General features: G+C 45.9%; 1 long non-coding RNA gene across 1 annotated transcript in view; it reads left to right on the forward strand.

The window, feature by feature from the left end:
- The window catches only part of LOC146829156 (uncharacterized), a 94,300-nt gene extending 84,806 nt beyond the window's left edge, over window positions 1-9,494 (forward strand). Inside the window, exon 3 of the long non-coding RNA XR_014961920.1 lies at window positions 7,403-9,494. This is a non-coding gene — a long non-coding RNA (uncharacterized LOC146829156). The remainder of the gene's footprint in view (window positions 1-7,402) is intronic.
- Window positions 9,495-22,748: the final 13,254 nt, after the last annotated feature.

Consider the following 22,748-nt stretch of genomic DNA (forward strand, 5'->3'; position numbering starts at 1 on the left):
CCGACTTAAGAAAGAACCCGACTGTCTTTTACACAGAACTAGGTACGGCCTTAGGTTCAACTATAATGACCTTGGCGGATATCGATTTGTTCTTCGGGTTATGTCTGCCGGCTGATGTGTGGAAGCAAATCCGGAAAGTCGACCACGCTGAGCCGTTCGGATATACCTGGGTACAACTCGATACCATAGACAAGCAGCGAGAACCTGGACAGAAACCTCTAAAGGCCATATTGGAACTCCCAGACAAGATTGTTCAGAAATTAAAGACCCTAATCCCAGGAAGGAAGGTAGACTGGTCGATAGTGACGGCTTGCCGCCAGAAACCCCAGGAGGATGTATCCGAATACTTCTCTCGATTCGAGACAGTGTTTTTTGATTATAGTGGCCAGGACATGACCACTGCAACCGGACATCACCTCTTTGTCCAGAATTATGTGAAGGGTCTATCACAGGAAGTCTCCCAGAAGTTACAGACCAGCGAGAGTAGTTGGGCAGCCTCCAAACCCGCGGCTATCCTCCAGATGGCCCAGTACTACGAACACCAAAAGAATGAGAACGATAGGGCGTCCGAGAGAAAGAAAAAGGAGCTGAAGGAAAGGGTAATGATCGCACAGTTGCAAGGGGTGACCATAGGAAGGGAACCTCCCAAGGGAACCTACCAACCGACTGCCCCTAGAAAACTACCCCCTAGAGACCTTGCACCCACATCCTACGCTGGACGCAGGGACTTAGACGAGAATCAGTGTGCGTTCTGTAAACGGTTCAGACACTGGAAATCCCAGTGCCCGGTCCTTCTGGATATGAACAAGAATAGGGACACAAGAGACATAGCAAACAGCCCCAGAAATAGAGGACAGGGACGAGGGTACACGAACGACACCACCCACGACAGGCCAGACAGACCAAACACCTTCGACCGCCCCCGACAGAATCAGTGCCAGCAGTCCGACTACGAAAACACCCATGACTTTGCATAGGACCGCCAGGGGCAAGGGAGGGATCCAGTCGAACTCCGTGTTGACCAGCAAGGTTCTTACGTCACTGCTAAGGTCCTGGGCACAAAGTCTCCATTTTTGGTAGATACTGGGGCGACACGTAGTGCGCTATCTAAACGGCTGATCCCAAGGGCACCCTTGTCTGGCTCACATGTAACCTCAATAGGCTTTGATGGCACGCCCTCCACTAACCCCTTGTCAGCACCAATCTCCTTTGACTTGGAAAATAACACCACTGACAAGACATTTCTGCTCTCCTCCAACACCCCCGACGCCATTATGGGTCTTGATTTACTAAAACATTTCCGGGCTACCATCAGATGTTCCCCAGACGGAGTTCGAGTCATACTGCACGATAACCCAGATCTGTTCAAGCCTTGTCCCGCACGACGTATGTTCTCCATAACCGATGCTGACCTGTCCCTACTTGACACGTTACCCACACATCTATGGGCTAAAACCGACTCAGACGTAGGACGCATGGTGATCAACACTGTACACATAACTGTCCGACCGGACGCAGTGCTCCCAAAGCTTCCACAGTATCGGATATCACCCGAAGGCGAGAAGGCATTGGTGGAAATCATCCAGTCCCTAGTCGATGCAGGAGTGGTAGAAGAAGTAGTTAGTAATGTTTGCAACAGCCCTATCTTACCCATTGTTAAGAAGCAAGGCGAGGGAGATGAGAAAGCATACCGCTTCATTATCGACTTACGAGAGGTTAACAAAGTAGTCATACCTCAGTACCCCGTAGTCTCAGATATCACCACCATCCTCACCCTGATTCCGTCCACTGCCACTACCTTTACCGTTATTGATCTCAAGAACGCATTCTTTTTCATCCCCATCCACCCAGACAGCCGCTACCTTTTCGGCTTCACCTTAAAAGCCCATTCGTACAGATTTTGTAGGGCACCACAAGGCTACACTGAGAGTCCCAGCATATATAGCCAAGCCCTCAAGAGACAACTGGATGCAGTTCAACTACCGGACGGAGTGGTGTTAATACAGTACGTCGATGATATTCTTTTGGCGGCCGACACCACTCCGCTTGCAGTCACAGCCATCATCCACCTCCTCCACTTCCTCGCGGAGAACGGTCACAAGGTCTCCAGGAAGAAGTTGCAATTCTGCAAACCCCAAGTGACATACCTAGGCCACCTCCTATCCAAAGATGGGAGGAAGCTTACACCGGACCGAATTCAGACCATCCTAGAAACCCCTGTTCCCAAAACTCAGAAGCAAGTGCGGTCTCTGGTAGGCCTCACCTCCTTCTGTCGACAGTGGTTGCCAAACTTCAGTCTTATTATAAAACCTCTGCTTTCCCTGTTGGCTAAAGATGTCCCCTTCCCCCTCCCCTGGACACCCGAATGCCAATCCTCCTTCAAAGAATTACGAGATGCCCTTTGCTCAGCACCAGTCCTAGGAACCCCAGACTACACTAAACCTTTCTCCCTCTTCACCCACGAAAGAGAGGGATGCGCGTTGTCTGTTCTAACCCAGTCCATAGGTCCCAAGCAACGCCCTTGTGCCTACTTCTCTGCCACTCTTGACCCTGTAGCCAGAGCTTTGCCCGCATGCCTTCGAGCGTTAGCCGCCACTGCTGTCTCTATCCGACAAAGTGAGGGGATCGTGCTTTCGAACCCCCTCACCGTGCTAGTACCCCATGCAGTTGACACCCTCCTGAACCAGACTAAGACTCAACACCTGACTAGCGCACACAACTGACTGGTTATGAACTGACTCTGCTTGCACCTCACATCACGTTGAAACGATGCACCACTCTGAACCCAGCCACTCTGCTACCTCTCCCTGACAATTACCCCAATGCGTCCCCTATACATGACTGTGTGACCCTCACCGACGAACAGACCAAGAGTAGGGTTGATCTCCGAGATACTGCCTTCCCAGATTCTGACGGAGAGCTGTGGGTAGATGGCTCATGCATCAAGCTCCCCGACGGCACCACTTCAGCCGCCTATGCAGTCACCACGGCCCGAACAATTGTTGAGACAGCCCGCATCACACAGCGATCCGCACAGGCGGCTGAACTGATTGCTCTCACACAAGCATGCATCCTAGCAGCGGGGACAACCGCAAACATTTACACCGACAGCCAGTACGCCTTCGGGGTGGTTCACCACTTTGGACTCCTATGGAAGGAGAGGGGATTCCTGACTTCCCATGGCACACCCATCCTACATGGGGATCTAGTCTCCGCTCTGACCGAAGCAGTCCTCCTCCCCACAAGGCTAGCTGTGATCAAATGCCAGGCACACAAAAAGGTGACGGACATTATAGGACAGGGAAATGCGCTGGCTGACATCACTGCCCGAACCACAGCCGAGAATAGGTCAACAACACGCATGTACGTGACCAGGTCACAAACTGAAAAATGGAAGGATGCTAGGGAAACCATTAGAGACATACAATTGGCCAGCTCACCACACGAATTGACTAAATGGGCACGGGTGGGATTGAAAGTTGATGAAGGCTGCTGGCGAACTAGAGACACGAACAAATGGTTGCTACCTGACTCATACCTGATTCCCATGCTGACCATGACACACTCCCCCGCACACATAGGGTCTGCCCCCATGATTGAACTCATCTCCAAAGTCTGGCACAACGACAAAATCCCAGACTCAGCTAAACGCCTAGTCCAACAATGTCTGATATGCCTCCAACACAACCCTGGTAAAGGAACTGCTGTACCCCGGGGAGGGTTTGGGGTTCCTAGTCACCTCTTTGAGGTCCTACAGATGGACTACATTTAGTTAGAAAGGTGCCAAACCCTGAAGTACGTGCTTGTCGTCGTGTGCGCCTTCAGCAAATGGGTGGAAGCCTACCCAACCCGCGACAACACTGCTATGACTACCGCAAAAGTACTATTGAAAGAATTCTTCCCCCATTACAGCCTTTGTCGAATTTTGTGGAGCGACAACGGCCCCCACTTCATAGCCGAAGTTATCCAACTCATCTTAAAAGGGTTGGGTGTAAAACAGAAGTTTCATGCGGTCTTCCACCCCCAATCTGCAGGCTTGGTTGAGCGACATAATGCCACATTGAAACTCAAGCTAGCCAAAATAGTTGCCACCACAGGACTGAAATGGCCAGACGCCCTCCCACTAGCATTGCTATCAATGCGTTCCACTCCTACCAAACACCACTTAACCCCCTACGAGGTCGTCTTCGGGCGACCCATGAACCTTTGGACTGCACCAAAACCAGCATCCATTCACGACGTCCCTGACGTCCTCATGTCTGACTATCTGTACAATCTAACTAAAACGTTGTCTGTTATCCATCAGCAGGTGCTGCAAGCCATCCCCGATGCTTCCAGGGGCCCCGGACACGACATCCAACCCGGTGACTTTGTCCTAGTGCGCAACTTCCAGCACACCAAGAGTCTGGAGCCCCGGTGGACGGGCCTCCTGCAAGTCCTGATCACCACCCGAACAGCTCTTCGAGTGGAGGGGAAACGTAATTGGCTGCATGCACACCACTGCAAGAAGGTATCATCGACCCTGACGACTCCACCTCCATCGCTCAGAACCGCCCCGCCCATTGCACAGAAATAGAGCGTCTAAGCACCCCGTCTTTCCAGAATAGTCCCAGTTCTGTACTAGCCGTCCCTGGATATTTTAAGCAATACAGCTGATGACCTTGTTTTAAAAGATACATCGCCTAGAACTGATAAAGGTTAACTATTGTCTCCAGCAAGGAAAATGTTTAGCTTGTGTTCCTCCCCGAAACAGATATTTGTGAGCCCATGACAGTAGCACCTCGCACTTTTTCATAAACCTAGCAGACCTGATGATGGAAATTTGCAGGAACACTCGCAAACCTGCACCACAGCAATGATTAGTGAGCTAGTAGTTTACACCGACATAGGAGTTGATAGACATCCGCCATAGAGTGACCGATAAACGTTTCCCCGACTACTTGGGGTTGGGCGAGAGAATGAAGTGTGTAAACGTCTTCCCTGCCAGTTCTCTAAGATTCTGTTTCTTGTACTCATTCAAAGATAACATGCGGCCATCGGAGGAGAGGGGTCGGACGTGACGCACAGCCTGGCTGCGGATCATGGAACATCTATGGCGTCGACCAAGGGGGAGCCATGGAGCAAAAAGATGCGGGACGAGGCACCATTCTCAGCATGGAAAGCGATAGAAAGAAGGGCTATCCCGAAGCCCCCGCTCACTGATCAGCTCGTGCCTGAAGTCCCAGGCCGTCGAGCCCGATTGATGGGCTCAGTGCTAAAAGATTCTGCTCTCCTTGGTCCGCTTTTTGATCCGATCCCACTCCACCCCCTCTTCCCTCGGCCTCCCAAAAGCACGCCCCTATCCCCCCCCCTCTTTTTCATACGGGATTTGGAACTTGACTTGACAAAAGAAGAACGAAATGCGGGTACCCCGCCTCAAGGTACCTATGATAAGATCAGTTAGGGAACAGGACAAAACAGGACTGTGATCCGAGAGCAAAGAATGGTCACACCCTGCAACGTGAAAACATGGATTTGAGCTGGACCTTAGCTCCACCGCCGGTGCTCAACAGTGCCAACAAAAGAAGAAGAACAATGAGAGCTTACCAGTGATGGCTCGCTATAATAGGACACTGGAAAGAAGAACTCCCTTCCCTGACTGTAACTCATGTTGAGTTGAACTCCTCTCCCAACCGCTTTCGTATTGACTATCTTCCAATCGAGTTTTCATGATATTACATCGGTCACTTCCAACTGAACACTGGTAGTTAAGAAACATTAACTTTGTATAATGACAATTGTATAACATCAGCCGTGCACATGACTATGCTGTCTAGTTTGATCCACACGAAGTCTAGGCCTTAAGTAATGCACGTGATATTCCTTGTTTTGCAAGAACATTTTCACGGTATCCTGTTTGTGTTCAAGCGAGCTTCCCCCCTCCTATCTCCGGGTCTGACATATGACGCAGCTGATGTAATTTTGTATGCACTACCTCCTCGCTTATCACATCAACTACATGAAATTATGTACAATTGTGCCAGATCATTCCTGTCTGTCTTAAAGACTCTGAACTTTGAAGCAGAACGAATGAAAGCCCTGTACGAGGTAGAAGTATGTGGTATTATGGGGATAGATCCGAACTAAACAAGCTGGCGAGATATGTTAAAAGGGAGGACTGTGGAAATTTAGTTCGTAACTGAACATTATCTGCGCCATCTTGTCTCTCTCCAGCGCCGCACGCAGAAACACACGGCGGCCATTTTAGACACCATGGCCCCTCTCCCCGCTCATTGCCGATCGCCAGCGCGTCCCTCTTTCGCTGCGAACACCCCCCCCCGCGCGCCGGCCATCCCCGCTCTCTCACACATGGGCCATAAACCCTCTCCTTCTGCGTGACCCTGCCATGGAACCGCATCCCGCGCCTGATCAACACCTCCTTTCATCCCATACATGGTCATACATCCTTTTGATAACCCCCTTCCTCTGCGCCCGATTGTCCGAGCCGATCCCAGGTCATCACCTAGCCCTGCGGATGCAGTTTATTGCCCCTACTGTAAGGGAGACACCCCACATCAAAGGGATTACAGTCGATCCACACCCCACCCCCTGAGATCCGACCAGCCGCACACACCCCCAGGAATTGACGGATGTCCAGCTGTGTGATAGCCATCTCCTACGATGGGTGGGGTGAGGACTTCTACTGTAGATATGTGTGGGAACAAGCTTGAAGTGGGGATTCCAAGGATGTCTTTCCGTACATCAAAGTCTCAACAAGAATGTATCACATGTAATAAAGCAATAAACCTGTGTATAAAAGGCCAGGCCTCAGAGATGCGGTTAGAGCACCTCGAGACGATACCTTGCTGTCCGATCTGACGTGTTCTGCTCCGACGGAATAAAACTTTGTTTCCTGCCTTCCAGTCTCCGGCGCCTGCCTCTTTTGTTGGTTAATCATCGAATGGTATAAGAGGCGATTACCGCCAGGCAATACTTGAAAGGTTATCGACTGAACTGCCGCTACCATTTAACATATTAGAAAAGTTTAAAATACATATATTTCAGTTTTTCAGCCTTGTACACACACTGATCAAAGGTATTTTCACTTTATATCATTTTGTATGACATATGTTCACTATTACAACCACAAATCAGGACATTCACAGGTACTGGAGAGAATTGACAATGGTTAAGAGACAAGATCATAAATGAAATAAGAACAATAAGGGGAATTTCCAAAAACTGTGACCAAATGGTTTCTGAAGTTGTTCCCTACATGCCTGAGATTATGATAAACACAAACTAAAGTTTGAAAGCTTTGAAGCAGGTGAATTCTGAATAGTTGGCAAACGTTTTGAGAAATAAGTTGATGATCAATTCTATTTACACGGATACAATAAAACTATTATATATGTCTTTTCAGCATCTTCAGGAGCAGGCAAAGGAAACACTGGCCTCAAAGGCAGGGAAAGCTGCCGGCCTCTGTGTTTCAGGTGCTGAGACCATTGACACCTATCGACACAGTGGCATGGAGGGTGAGGGGACTGGAATGGAGGCCACCAGCTCTTCAACATCTTCAGAGGCCTCCACAAGGGATTGGCTCATTTGGATGCTTACTGGAGATAATCCCATTATTCCTGGGTTTATTTTGTGTATGTACAGGATGACTATTTTCAACTGACTGAGAAGGTTCATGCTACCTAGCTTAGTATTCCTGAAAATGTTTCATTTGAATAGCCTAAAGGCTGTTGAGAAGAATTTACCCCAAATATCTAGATGTAATGCAAATGATAGCTCACATTTAGTGGGAGATATTTTTGGTGCCATTATTCCTTCAGTAGGAGGAGCCTTAAATGATAAGAAGATTATAAGGCTTTCTATAGTAGTGGGAAAATCAATAACTACTACATCTGGTGCTTTGCTAGCAGTAGATACAGGATTAGTAGCTATTAGATCTATGGTTTTGCAAGATTGACTTGCTTTAGATATATTGTTAGCAGAGAAAGGCGGGGTCTGTAAGATGTTGAAAGTGCAGCACTGCTGTGCTTTTATCCCAGATAGGAGCAAAGAGGTAGAGGGGATTGAGGAGAACATTTCTGACTTGAAGCCTGAGATAGAGGTTTTAGAAGCAACTAGTGTTTTAGAAACCTTAGGACATGGGGTTTCTGCTATAGGTATCTAGCTTGGAAGCTGGTAATGGATTTTAGTTGCTGCATTAAGGCCTATTTTGAATATTGATATTTGCTTAATTTGTTAAAAATGGGGGTCTCTAGTTGGCAGAGGTTTGCACCTTTGTCCAAGTGAGGAACCTTCTTCCTAGTCAGGGAAAGGGGGATACACTTCTAAAATAACCCCTGCTCACCCCCTTGGAAGCTTGGCACGAGAAGACAGGCTTATCTCAGAGGCAGTGTGTAAAGCATTTGTGCATGCATACAGTTACACAGTGAAAACACTACAAATAGACACCACACCAGTTTAGAAAAATAAGCAAACTTTATCTAAACCAACAAGACCAAAAACTACAAAAATCCAACATACAATACTCTTTGCACCTTCATACCTGATAACAGCAGGGTTATTAATGCTTATATAAACAATATAACTGATGTCTCTTGTAAAATCAGAGTGGGGATTTGTTAAAACTTTTATATGGATTTGTATTTTCGTGCATAATTAATAATGTGCAATATGGATTTACATGCACGATTTACATGATTTCACATATGCAGACTGATTTAAATCAATGGGTTTTAAAGCGGATTCCCTATGGTGTGTAGAGGTTTATATTTTGATGTGTTTCAGTTAGGCGACATTTCTGTGCAAAACTCAATCTTAATTTGGATGGAAGCTAGTACAGTGCTTCCATCCTCTGCACACATCCTCTCCCCACCAGCTCGCAGAACACAATCAAGCTGACACGTATTAGAACACTCTTCATTGTTGTTATTGTTCTTTTCATGGTTGAATTTTTCAAACTCAGCCGTAATTGCCAACATATTATTTATTATGTTTTTCACTGCTTCAATGAAATCTATTCATTCAAACAAACAGTGTGCCACTGTAAAAGTATCTTGTTTGTTCAAGTTTCTCTGGATGGCATTAGCATCAAGGATGCTCAATAATTATTCAAGAAAATGAGATAGTGCTTAGGTGTTTATGTAAGGATGTTTATTTTTCTGTGTGCTCTGATTTGCTGAAGAAATTGTGCATTTGCTCACACCATGAAGATTCTGCACTACTTCTTATGCAAGAACTGTGTATAAAAAACCCTTGATTTTGGGGATGAGCTAGAGATTTTCTTGAAGACGTTCTTGTTCTACTAGGGATGCTGTCCATTTCTTTCTGATTTTGTGCCCATTGGAACTTAAATTATTTTCTGATCTTTACATACTCTGTATACCTTTTCCTTTGAGAGCCTTCATAGGATGTACACTGTATCTCACGTTTTCAATTTGTTAAATGAAATCCTTTAACTTTTCATTGATCTTGAATTATAATTATTTAATAAAATTGTATTTTATTGATTCCGATGTCATGGGGGTGCCTTAACTAAGGGACAAATTGCCTGAAGAAATTGAGGTTTATCACCGTCTCCAATCCAAATAAATATGGGAGATCTAAATAAGGTAAATCTTGGGGTGTCTTGTTTTTGGGGTACAGCATTTTGCTTTCACATTTTATGACATGTTGGTGACAATGTGAGAAACAAACAACGCATGAAGAAGCTGCCTGTACTGAAGACGTGGTGCAGTGTGCTGTAAGGAGGGAGACATTTTCCACTCAGCGAGTAGCAGCATAAGAAGTTTAGGTGCATTTGAGCATGGAGAACACCTTCCACAAGCAGCGCGGGGATCACTGAAGTGAGACTAAAATTCTGGTGATGCTGTTGCTGAATCCGCATTCAGCAGGGAAGGTCAGGCAAAACTGTTGCGACTAAGCATCAACTCCAGGCAATATGATGACCATGACATCATTGCACCTGTGCCAATAACAAAGTAGTTCTGTTGCATATATTAATGTGTGATGGCATTACACATATAATGTATTCATATGTGTGTAAGAAATCTTTGATTAAGTGGGCTTTACAATGAGGCAGTGAAGTACTGCATTGGAAACAAGCATTGGCTAAACCAATAAGTGTCGCCTACGCAAGAGCTTTTGGCTTTGCCAATGTGTTTTAGCCATGTGGTACATTAGTGTGGCTGCTGTTCAGCATGGCTAAAGGTTAGAGGCATAGTGGAGAGTGGAGTGAAGTGTCGTAGATTGGAATGGCAAAACGTGGTGTAGAGTGTCATGTTTTGGAGTGACATAGAGTAGACTCACATAGCGTGTGGTAGAGTGGACTGGTGTAGAGTGAAGATTGTTTCAGACTAGAGTGAAGTGGCTTAGATTGGAGTGGAGAAGGGTAGAGTGCAGTGGCAAAGAGTAGAATGGCATATATGTATGGCATAAAGTGGTGTAAAGTGCAGGGGCGCAGTGTAAGTTAGAGTAGCATTCAGTGGATTGGCATAAAGTGCAGGGGCGTAGAGTGGAGTGGTACAGAGTAGAGTGCATTGACATAGAGTATATTGTTAAAGAGTGCAGTGGCGTAAAGTGCAGTGTTGCTCAGATTGGAATGGTGTAGAGTGCAGTAGTGAAGAGTGTAGTGGTATAGAGAACAGTGGAATAGATTGCATTGGCATAGAGTAGTGTTGTAGAGTAGAGAGTTGTAAAGTGGAGTGGTGCAGAGTGGATTGGTGCAGAGTTGAGTTGTGCAGAGTGGAGTAGAGTGCAGTGGCACAGAGTGAAGTGTGGTGTGGAGTGGAGTGGGTCAGAATAGAGTGGAGTTGGAGGACGTAGAGTGGAGCATGCATGGTTTCATAGCTCACTGGCAACACATTTTCAACTGAAATGACAATTACATTTGCACAGACATACAGTTGTACTGATAAAATGATGCAGTGCACAAGCAATAATGTGTGGAAATGGCATCACGTAGTGTACTGATTTTTAAAACAAATCATATTAAAGTATTTGTTTACAATTCACATCAGAATGAACAAGAAATGTGCTTCATTTGTGCTTTGCTAATTCTGATATATTCTGAAATATTTGCACAGGTCATTTAAATGCCATGTGCTAGATAAAAACATATGCTCTCCCTTTAGATTCCAGCAAGATTGTCACATAAATCCTCTCACTTTGAAGTCAGAAAAACTAAAGCAAACACCAAGCTCCTCAGAAGACACAGCCTGACATTTGACCTCTGTCTTTGAATGCACAGCAAATGTGGCAAGATAAGAACAACATTTACAGGCACTTGTGGAAGAATACAAAGAGAGGTAGTGTGAAAAGGCTTTGCTCCTTGGGAGGGACGCACTGACCCTGGACAGCCTAAAAGAAATAAAGCCAGCAAATAGAAAGCTTGATAATGTGAGTTGCAAACCACAAAGCCAATGGTAAGAACCAGGTGGAATGCATTCCCAGGGAAGCATTCTGAATGTCCCCAAGATGTCTTTAGTAAACCAGACAGCTGCTCTGTCTGGTAGGTAGGCTTTGACCTAAAAAGGGCATATGGAAATGAAACTTTTTATTTAAAACGTTTTAAAGAAATGCATGTCCCCTGATAACATTATGCCCTTAATACCTGGTTTCCACTGTCACATAAGACTAAGGGCCTGATTCAGATCTCGGCGGACTGGTTACTCCCGTCACCGAAATATAAATCCCATATGATATACCGGGATTTTTTTTGGACTAGATATCTGTTACCACTGTGATAGAGTAACCCGTCCACCCAAATCTAAATCAGGTCCTAAGTCTGTCTTTAAAGAGGAGCAATACTAGTCTTCTATTATTCTAGACTGTGTGACTGGAAGCACTAGCAGTTTTGGGAAACAACTGTTTTAACTTTTAAATATCCACAGCTATATTTACCTGTCGCAGGCATGGCAGCACAGAATGTCACAACCTAGCCTGTTCTTGGAATCTTCAGTAAAACCACTGTGCTGGGGCTCTCGGTAGCACAGAGCAGGCCGTCACAGCTGGCACCGGGCCTGGTTGCACACAATGCGAGCGTGAAAAATATGATGCTGATCACGATATTGCAGGTTGCTCGGTTGGCTCGCAGCTGCAATGCAGTTCCGCCAGCCGAACTTTATTGTACACGTTCACTCGTATGTGGGCCAAACCGTTAAACATACACAAGTCGAGGCCAATACAATGCCCCGATTTCACGTGATGGCGTCGCCTTTCCAACCTTGCTTGGGGACCGACATTACATACTTTCCCTCCCATAATCAAAACACTTTCTTGTCAATTAAACTTATAACTTTGCAACAAACTCAGAAATGGGGGCCATCTGGGTGGCATAGTTTCTTTACAACATGCCGTCCTTGAGTCTGGAGGAGGGTGCAGAGTTGCCACATAGGTGGTATTTTATGCGATCACTCATTCTGCTGGGAGTTGGACTGCTCAATAGCGTTTGGGAGCTAGAACTGTGCCCTGGGCACCCCTCTTGAGGATAAGGTGTTGCAGGATGAGATTGCAGGATGCCTCTTGGGAGCAGGGTTTGTCAGCACTGTTGAGCGATGCTACAGGTGTTGATTCTCTGGCCATAATCTGAATGGGCGACTCGTTTCCTGGGTTTACTTCTTCCTCGCTTGGGTCACACCTGGCTGGCTTAAAGAATGACATATTACGGGTATCTGTTTCTCTATTGCACTCAGTTGTGTCCACATAGCATTGATTCGATGTTTGGGCCCCTCATCGGAACCTTGCCTACTGATTGTTATTCCTTCATCTTTGTAATGCTAGGGCATCGTCAATGAGGGTTGGTCTCCACTCAGGTTGGTATGGGATGGTGTCAGCTATCACTCGTCCATGCTGGCATGTCCTGGGCCTGTGCAGTGGTCGAGTGTGTTTTTTTTCTATATTCTCGTAGGTATGCATATATCGTTCACTCCAAAGGTTGCTGGTTGTCATCCGCTATGCGGATGAACTCATTGACCGTGTGCATGAAGTGCTCTGCTTCTACATTAGCCTGCTTCTACATTAGCCTTAGGCCACCGTGGTGTATTCTGCTTGTGACTGATACCTCATGATTGCAGATACACCGAAAACTCTTGACCCTGGAATGGAGTGCCATTGTCTGTTCAAATTTCTTTCAGTGGCCCCTGTGTGGCCAACATCTTCTCAAGCTTGGGAATGACCTCCTTGGCTGTTCTAGATGCCACAGTTTCCACTTCTGGATATTTTGGGTAATTGTCAATTAAAACAAGGGTGCATTGCCCATTGGGGAAGCACATGTCCTCGGTTGCTGGGGGCTTCATTCCGTGATCAGTGGGGGTGGTGCATCTGGTGGACCGGTGACTTAGCACCATCGACAGGACAGCACCATGTTTTCTACCATCTCATCCATGAGTGGAAACCAGACTATGTTCCGAAGGCACTTCTTCATTTTCACCATACATTGGGCTCCGTTGTGGGCTTATTGAACCACTTGCTTAGTGACGCTGGTGGAAATCACTATTGTGGGTCCTGTCTCTTTCACGTCAGTTGCTAGTTTGTGGCGCACTTGATAGAGTCAGTTTAAAATTCTTTTGGCTTCTGGTGTGCGGTATGCTTGCTGTTCCTTGAGTAAATGCCACTTCCCTACTGTTTTGCAGCTAGGGCAAGCAGTAGGCACTCGTCCTGTGCCGTTGGACTGCAGATCACGTTCATGGAGAGTGGTAGTTTCTGAGACCATTCTACCACATATCTCATGTATTCCTCGGTGTCCTCTGCATCTTCTGCTTCTTTGAGTGTTGCTTTGAATTGGTGGTGGGATAAGTAGTCTGCTGGGTTGTTGGCACCCGGCCTCTATTCCACACAACAGTCGTAGTCTTGTAACTGCAGCATCCACTTCTAGATGCATAGCTATGGCTTGGAAGATATGCCTGGAAACAGCGGAATAAGTGGCTTGTGATCCATAGTGACGATTGTAGACATACAGATGAAAGAGCCTACAGACCCAGTGGATGGCAATGGCTTCCCTTTCTGTCTGCAAATACTTCTGTTCTATGGGGATCAATGAAACACTGACATATGCAACAGGGCTTAGTCTCCATGGACCTGTTTCTGGGTGAAGACTATCCCTAGCCCTTTTGGGCTGGTGTCCACTGCAATTGCAGTTAGCTTGGAGGAGTAGAAATATGCCAGTGCAGTGTCGGCTGACAGGGTTTCCTTGGTCACTTGGAAGACATTGGATTCTTTGTCGCCCCAGGCCCATAGGGTTACCATTTTTGTGAGATTCCGAAGTGACTGGATGAGAGTGGTCAGGTCTGGTATAAATTGGCCACAATAGTTCACCATTCCTAGAAAGTTTCTCACCTCCATTACGTTGTTTGAGGCGTGTGCTTCTCTGACGTCACAATTTTTTTCTGGATCTGGGGCTATGCCAGCCACAGAGAAGATATACCCAAAGAAGCTGTCTGCTGCTTCATAAATTCACACTCCTCCCTGTGGTGCTGGATTCTGTGCAGCAACTTCCTGAGTTGTTCATGGTGCTCTAAAATGGTGTTTGCAAATATAAAAAGATGTAACCGCTGACAACACAATGCAGCCCTACTAGTAGCTCCTGGATTGTGTTATGAAACACTTTTTCCGCACTTGATATTCCGAAGTTTAAGTGACAGTATCGTCCAAATCCTACATGCATCGAGAAGGTTGTGATGTATCTCAAGTCAGGTATTAAAGGTAGTTGTCGGTACCCCCGATCACAGGTCCACCTTGGAGAACCATTTGGCTCCATTGAGCTCTTCGATAAGGTCATGTACTGTGGGGGTGAGGTGGTGTTCTCGCTGAATTGTGATATTTGGTAGCCTCATGTCCACACAGATGTGGACTTCTCCGGGTTGTTTCTGTTTCTTTGCCACTACAATGGGTGATACCCATGGAGTGGGACCTGTAACCCTTTCAATGATTCCGACCTTCTCTAGTTTGTCTAGTTCTTCTCGACTTTGGGCCGCAGATGGAAAGCTATCTGATGATGTTGCAATGCCACTGGCTGTATTGAATTGTCAATCTGCAATTTTGCCACTTTGTCCTTCATAAACTCAATACTTACAAACAAGTTTTTGAACTCTGTGAGGGTGTGGGAGACCTTTTCTGTTTGCACTCCGAGTGCAAATTTTATTAGTCCTAGTCTATCTGCTGTGTTGCAGCTGCCCATTGACAAAAAATAGGATGATGCGGAGGAATAAATAGCATCCAAATTACAAGCAAGAAAAAACTAATTAATTTCTAATTACATATACTCAGTCCAACAGTATTATTCGTGCTTATTTACATAATCGCATGCCAACTCCAAATCAAATATAGAATAATTCTTTATCATTTTTATCATTTATGACAACACTCAAAGGATCAAATCTATATACACAACAAAAGGTTTACATGAACAAAATTCCTTCGTACCCATTTTCTGAAAAACCAGTTGCTAAAAATAAGCCTGAGTTTTTTAAGCAATCTGAAAAAAGTGAGATTGTCCAATACACACTTGAGGGGATAACTCGACCCTCAACACAGTCCAGGAAAGTGTGTCTCCAATTTCTTTATGTAACATAAATCTTCTGTCGAACTCTGTTCTGTAGCATCAACGCGTTTCGGTCCTCCGATTTGGGCCTCATCAGGACATGGGAGGAAGGAACAATCAACCTACAAAGTAATGTATGTTGTGAGACTCATCTGAAAAAGGGGGGGTTGCTTATTTCATTACATTATTCAATCAGGTACATATTTAATGCCAATAAAGTTCATAAATTCGGTCAAGAAACATGCATAGAACCACCTTATGTGTAAACAAGAACACACTAAGATGTGAAATGTACCCTGGTGTAAACAAGAACACACTAAGTTGTGAAATTTACCCTGGTACAAAAAACCCTGATTCAAAAAAATATACTCGAGGCCCCTTCATTTACTGACCAGCATTCGTAGGCCTCCTCTCGCTACATATATGGACATACTTGACACGCGTCCGCATGTGAAACTTGTAATTCAAAACTCCCTGGCATGGATAAGGGTTGGGTCTGGCCATATGCGCAAACTCTGACAATTGCCTTGATTAATGCTGGAGGTTCTGGTACGTCTGTCAACATGATATCGATAGACATTCCTGTACCTATAGTCGCTGTGTCTGGGTAGTGGCTGATGTGCAGCTGGCATTGAAGAAGCGGTTTATGTGAGGTGGTGGTGTTGCCGACGGTGAACATTGACTGCACGGTGTATTCAGTGATATCCTAGTCTATGTCATCTGCCACTCGTTCGGTGCCGGGGATGTCATTGACTGTTTTCTTTGGCCTCTTAGTTTTGAGGAGAGGAATACTTTCACAAAGTGATTATATTTGTTACAGCAGTCCACTTTTTACATTTCACAGGGCAGTCGGTCGTGAATCGGTCCCCCACAAAAGCCACACTGTTGTCTCGACTCAGGTGATCTTATTGCTTTACTTGGTGCAGTTCACGGCTGAACAGCATTGACGGGTTCCATCTTAACTGTGCGGTGTAATACTGCTTCCATGTGTGAAGCTCTCACTTTGGATAGTTCTTTTGACCAGCCTGGTGTGAGTATGTCTCATAGGGGTGTGCCAGACTCTAATAGTATGTGTTCACGTAGCTTTGATGAGGATTTTATTTTGTCTGTAAATTTGCAGGTACTAGCAAATTCTTTTGAATCCCATGGAATCTGTCTATGGACTCTTCAGCTCTTGCCAAGCTTTATGAAATGTGAATCACTTGTAGTTTTGGTTGGCCATGGGTTTGAAGTGTGCATTTTGGGTAGCGAAGGGCATAGCATAGGTTTTGGCTGTCCCTTCTGTGGTGGTTTTATATATTTTGTGTATCGCTTTGCCCGCCAAGTGGAGCAACAGTGCTCGTCGTCTCTCATCTGGAATTTCAGTGGCTTTGAAGTATAGCTCTAGGCGCTCCACCCTGTTCCTCCATTTGGGTCCCTGTGAGGAGGGTGTGCAGTCTATTACGATTCGTTCAGTGACAGGCACATTGGCCATCACTCAGTATGTATCAGGTACGTGGTGGTGGGAATACTTGGACTGTACCGCCACCCTTGGGCTAGTAGTGTAGCAAACAAATCGTAAAGAGCTCCTTGGGAGGGTGACTAACTTCGTCGTAGCACGATCACTGCCAGCTCCACGGCTACACCGGGCAGCTGCCAATACGAGGGAGGCGAGATTGGCATACACGTATAGTCACCTTGCAGGAATGGCTGTGTCTTTTGCAGTAAAGAGGGCCGGTGCTTCCTCATTCTTCCCTTCCCCCACCTCGTGGCACGAGCACATCCGGCAAAAGATCACGCTGGGTGGCCGCCACCCAGGAGAGATGGGGTCCGGAATAAGTCTGTGCTGCGGGGAGGAGCGTGGTTCGTGGTGATGGCTTTGCCTTGTCACCAGTGTGCTGGGGCTTTGGGCAGCGCAGTGCAGGTCGTCTGTTGAGTATATATGAGTTTGCTGTGCATTTTGGCTTGCACCACGAGATGCATACAAGAAGTTGTAAAGAGTTGTTTAAATCTGGCCGATGTTCCAGATACTTGCTCGTTGGGAGTTGCGGTGAGATTCTTCACTCTGACCGCTGCTCCGGACATGCGAGAACTTGGCTGTGAGCTTCTCTTGTTATGAGACAAAAATAAAGTCTCCAGTATTCTACTGCATTGTCTCATTTTATTCCATACATCCAACACCATCACAGCGGGGCAACCGGCCTGGTTGCGTGCAGTGCATTGGGCCTGGTTGCACAGATCATGCTATGCAGTTCCGCCCTCCCTCCTTTACTGCGTGCACTCACTCGTATGTGGGCTAAACCATTAAATGTATGCATGTCTGGGCCTATACAATGCCCTCAATGCAATTTGTGTTGTCCCCTCGTAATCCTGCTCAGGATGGAATTTGCAGCCAACAGTAAAGTGGAAATCTTAAATTTGAAGTTTTGCTAACTATCTATTACCTCCTCGTCCGTCGTCCTCTCACAGTCCTCACATTGGAGTTTACTCAATTTCTGCAGAACCTAACCACCAAAGTTGACTTTCCTTTCCATTCCAAGATGGCTCCTGACTCCCTAAGTACAAGTACCTCACTTCCTGGGAAGGACTTTTTTTTCATTCTGCAGCCGGTAGCCATCTTGGCTTCAGGTATTTTTTTGCTTTTCTTTTACGCTTTTCTTTTCTTTTTTCAGTGATGCTTGGCGGTTCCTATCGTTGTGTGGGGTTGCATACCTAGGGAGGGCTACGTGATCACGGGAGGAGTTTGTGGTATGCAGGCTACCTGGGGCATCATCAGAGGAAAGCAATGAGCACTCTGTTTTCTTTTCTATTTTTTTTGTCACTGTATGTTTTCCCTGCTTTGACTCCGATATTCCTGGGTGCAGGGCATTCAAGCGGGATCTCGATGGGGTTTTTTGAGGTTTTTACAGCGGAATTGGTTGGCGCACGGCACCCGCTTGATTCAAAGATGGCGCCTTCGCCTGACTCTCGTTATGGCCGAGTGCTCTTTGTACTGGGTCCTGGCCATTTTTTCTCGACCTCCAGGCTGTTTTTTTCTTACAGCAATTGCCTTTTTCACTTGCCTTATGCACTTAGGCGGTTGCTTTAGTGTGGGCAGGCTTCGCTCCTCTGGGGTCCTGCTGCCTGTGTGTCTCCTGCCGGTGCCTCGGGCCTATTGCTGGTCCAATCATGAGTAATCCTGAAGATACCCCAGTGGTGGCTGGGCCATCTTCAGGGGTTCCGGTGTCCCCCGACCTCCAGGCCATCATTGTAGCTACTGTTAAGGCTGTGAGGAGGCACATCTTGCCAAGGTTCCTAGAATGAACCCTCCTTTTGACAGGGATGAGGATGATGTGAAAGGCCAGTTTGTGCAGGGCACGGACCTGGCCGAAGTTCTGTAATATGTGCGCGTCAATTTGGCCTTAGTGGTGGCCGCACCAGTTCCAGATAATGAAGACATTTTTTCACAATATCAGCGGTCTGAACCAGACTCTCTGCCCTTACATTCGTCCATTCGCAATGTGCTGGCAATTGAATGGAAAGATGTGGAGAACCAGGCTTTTCCCATGTTTCTTGCTGAAGCATTACCCCTTAGATGCCTATGGGGAGTAGTTTCCCTCTTTATTTAAAATTGACAACATTATGGCTGGGTTGTCTTCTCAGGGAGCGCTGGTGTCTGAGGATGCTTTGCCTTCAGATCTGCTGGACCAGAAAGTGGAGGAGGCTGTGAAGCTGGCCTATGCGGCTTCGAACTTGCTGTTCGGCCAATTCCTGCTCTACTTTTCAGTCACTCCTAAAGAACTTCCATTCTTTGGCCGAAAAGGTGCAGGAGGATGCAGATTTTTTGGTATTGTTGGCTTTGATTGAGCAGAAGGTGCACTTCCTTTCTGATTTCACCATTGATTATCTCTGCGCTTCTGCAGCAGTCTACAGCGCAGCAATTGCCGCCCAGCGCAACATTTGGATACAGTCCTGGAAGGGTGATGCTGCTCAGAAATCAGTCCTACTTAAGCTGCCTTTTACAGGTTCTAAGGTGCTTGGAAGTGACATGGAGAACATGATAAAAAAAAATTGCAGAGAATCGGAAGCTGATACTCCTATTCATCTGGCTTCCATGGGCAGAGGTTTCGGGTTCCGTAGGGCTTTTCCCACTGGGGGTAAGACCCTGCAACACCAGCCCCTTTGAGGTTGGGATGACCCTCATGCTGGCAAACCTCGGTACTCCATTGCTGCCTCCTCTCCTGCCCCTCCCAAGGAATGAGCGTTCCAGATTCCATCCCATAGGTGGGCGTCTTCAGTTCTTTCAGGACGTTTGGACTTGTTCCATTTCCGATGCCTGGGCTGTCCAAGTGGTCTCCAAGGGTTACAGAATAAATTTCAGCGAGGCTCCTCATTATCATTTTTTCGAGACTCGTGGTCCTTGTTCCCCAGCGAGGTTGTCTGCACTCCTTCAGGGAATTTGGTTACTACTTCAGAAGGCGGCCATTATTCCCATTCTGCCTGGGGAGGGGTTCCAGGGTTATTATTCCCTGCTTTTCCTTGTCCAGAAGGTTTCCGGGGACTTCCACCCTGTGCTGGATCTCAAGGGGGTGAATCACTACATTCCCCACATTTCTTTTAAAATGGTGTCCCTGCAGCAGATCCCACCCCTCTTGTGGAATGGCAAGTTCCAGGCTTCCAACGGTCTCCTATATGCATGCGTACATGTCCCGGTGCATCCTTCCAAGCAGTGGTATCTCTAGTTTGCGGTCCAGGGCAACCACTTCAAGTACCAGGTCCTGCCGTTCAGGCTAGGCTTTGCTCCGGGACTGTGCACCAAGCTCCGAGCTCCTCTGGTGGGTATTTTACATTCTGAGGGAATCCAGATGTTTCTCTATTTGGATGAACGAATGATTGCCTCTGGTTCTTTTTTCAAGGCCCAGTCGGAGGTTTGCAGGGTGATCACGTTGCTGCAGGACTGTGGCTTCTTGATCAAATGGAAGAAGTCCCAGGTCGAGCCTTCCCATGATCTCTTCGTCATCAGTGCACTCTTCTGGATGGACCTGGGGGAGGTTGTGGTGTCAGATCAACGTTGTGTTTGTCTCCGCTACCATTTGTCATCTCTCCTTTTTTACTTGGCCCGGACTTGGCTTCACATTCAGGGAGAAATTGGAAATTTAAATTCTTTATTGAGTGATTGATAAAAATCTTTGCAATTAAGCTAAGAATACAAAAGAAGGCACCTTTACAAAACCCATAAAACAACTCATTTCATTACGGTGAAGTTGGTTTAAAACCGTTTAAAATGTAACAATGTGTTTATGGTTTTGAGTTAGTACTATTTACTATAAGCAAAAATTGTAAAATCTCTTTAAACTAGCCTAGATTAAAAATTGAAAGCCAAGGGTTTCCATTTAACAAACGTTAATTTATACACTTTCTACTTACTATACCCTAAAGGTTCACAACAAATCTAACAAGAAGACTGCTTAGCAGATAAGGATTGAATTTTGGGTTTTGGTGTTTTTAGTTGATTCAGGTACTAGCAGGAGGGTTTAGCATAGTTGTTGCTATTTTCATAAAACGGACCAATCTACAAGCTAATTGAATGTCTCCTCCTGCAAAGCAGGCTTTTAATGCTTGTCGGCGAGTTCGCAGGCGTCTTTGGTTCCAAAGTTGTTTAAATAATAGCCTTCGCTCTTTCTCTAGACCTTTGCAGCTGCATAGTAAATGCAAGACATTCTCTTTTTGGTCACCGCAAAGTCTGCAGTTCGTTGTAATTTCCAAGCGTTTCTATGGGGGGAGATGTTCTTTTGCTGGTATAACTCCCATCCTCAACTGCAAAAAAGATTCCTTCACAGCTCGTGAAAACCCTGTTCCCAGGTATGCTTGTGGTAGAGAACTGGTATATCTCTGGATGACAAACCACCCATGGGACCTCCTGATAAGTGTGGTTTTATCTTCTTTATTTGTCTTTACTGTTTTGTTTACAAGCTGCTTAAAACATTTGTGAGTCCCATTCGCTTCCCAGAGTTCTTATAGTGCGAGAGAGCTTATTGCTGACTGAAGATAGACCATTGCTGGGCAGTCTTTATTCCTTTTCAGTTCTTTCCATAGATATGAATTCAAAGTACCTGTCTCAGCTCCCTTTATTTTGTGCCAACATTTGGCGTAGGCACCCTTGCGTGCTATTTGTTGTTTGTGGAGACCAAACTCAAGTCTTAGTTGCGATGGCGAAGTGTACTGTGGGAGGGTGAATAATATTCGCATTCCTTTAGACACCACCTTATCTAAGGTGGTCTCATCTCTTCCTCTCTACATTCACTGCCATACGATATTCACGGTAATAATTTTGCTTGTAATACTTCTAACAAAGGGATTACGTTTGGACCCGTTATTTTGTGTTTAATGCTCTTTAATGCGACGGCCAGGGATATCCCTCTGTTTCTGATCGCCGTTTTTTGTTGCCCAAACATTCCTTTCCTGTCGAAGATTATACCCAAATAATTATATTCTTTGACGACTTCCATCCTCTGGTCCCGTAGAGACCACTGAGGTTATTGTTTTTTTGCATTTTTGGTTTATTGTCATCACCTTTGATTTTTCTAGGTTTATACTTAACCCGTTCCTTTCAGAAAAGTTGCTTGTCGTGTTTATAAGGTGTTGGAGGCCTACTGGGTTTGGGCTAATCAGTATTAAATCATCCGCGTACAGAAGATTAGACAGTGTAAGGCCCCCTAGATTTGGGGTGTGATGGTTGCAGTTATCAAGCTCTGCTGAGAGGTCTGACATGAAGAGGTTTAACAGGGTCGGGGCAAGGACGCAACCCTGCTTCAGCCCCTTTGCAGTTGGTATTTCCCTTGATAAACAATTGCCTGTCCCCAGCTTTATTTGAATCCATGTCTCAGAGTGGAGAAAAATTAATAGATTCAAAATTTTGGGGTCTATTTCCCAGCCTGATAATTTAGCCCAGAGTTTCCCTCTGTCTATACTGTCAAATGCGGACGAGTAATCAATAAAACAAACAAATAGCATTTTTTTTTTGTTTTATGGTGGCATCTATTAAGAGAGAGAGAGCAAGAATATTTGTCATTGTCCCTGTACATTTTTGAAAGCTTGTCTGATTAATGGGGATAAGGTTTTTCATTGATGCCCATTCAGAGAGTTCTTCCAGTAAAAGGCCTGCAAAATATTTGGCATCTAAATCTATTAGAGCGATGAGCCTGTAGTTCTTAGCTTGGCTCCTATTGCCTTTTTTGTAGATCGGGGGCAATGATTG

The sequence above is a fragment of the Triturus cristatus genome, chromosome 5_2 (genome assembly GCF_964204655.1).
Source record: "Triturus cristatus chromosome 5_2, aTriCri1.1, whole genome shotgun sequence".
NCBI classification, from domain to species: Eukaryota; Metazoa; Chordata; class Amphibia; order Caudata; family Salamandridae; genus Triturus; species Triturus cristatus.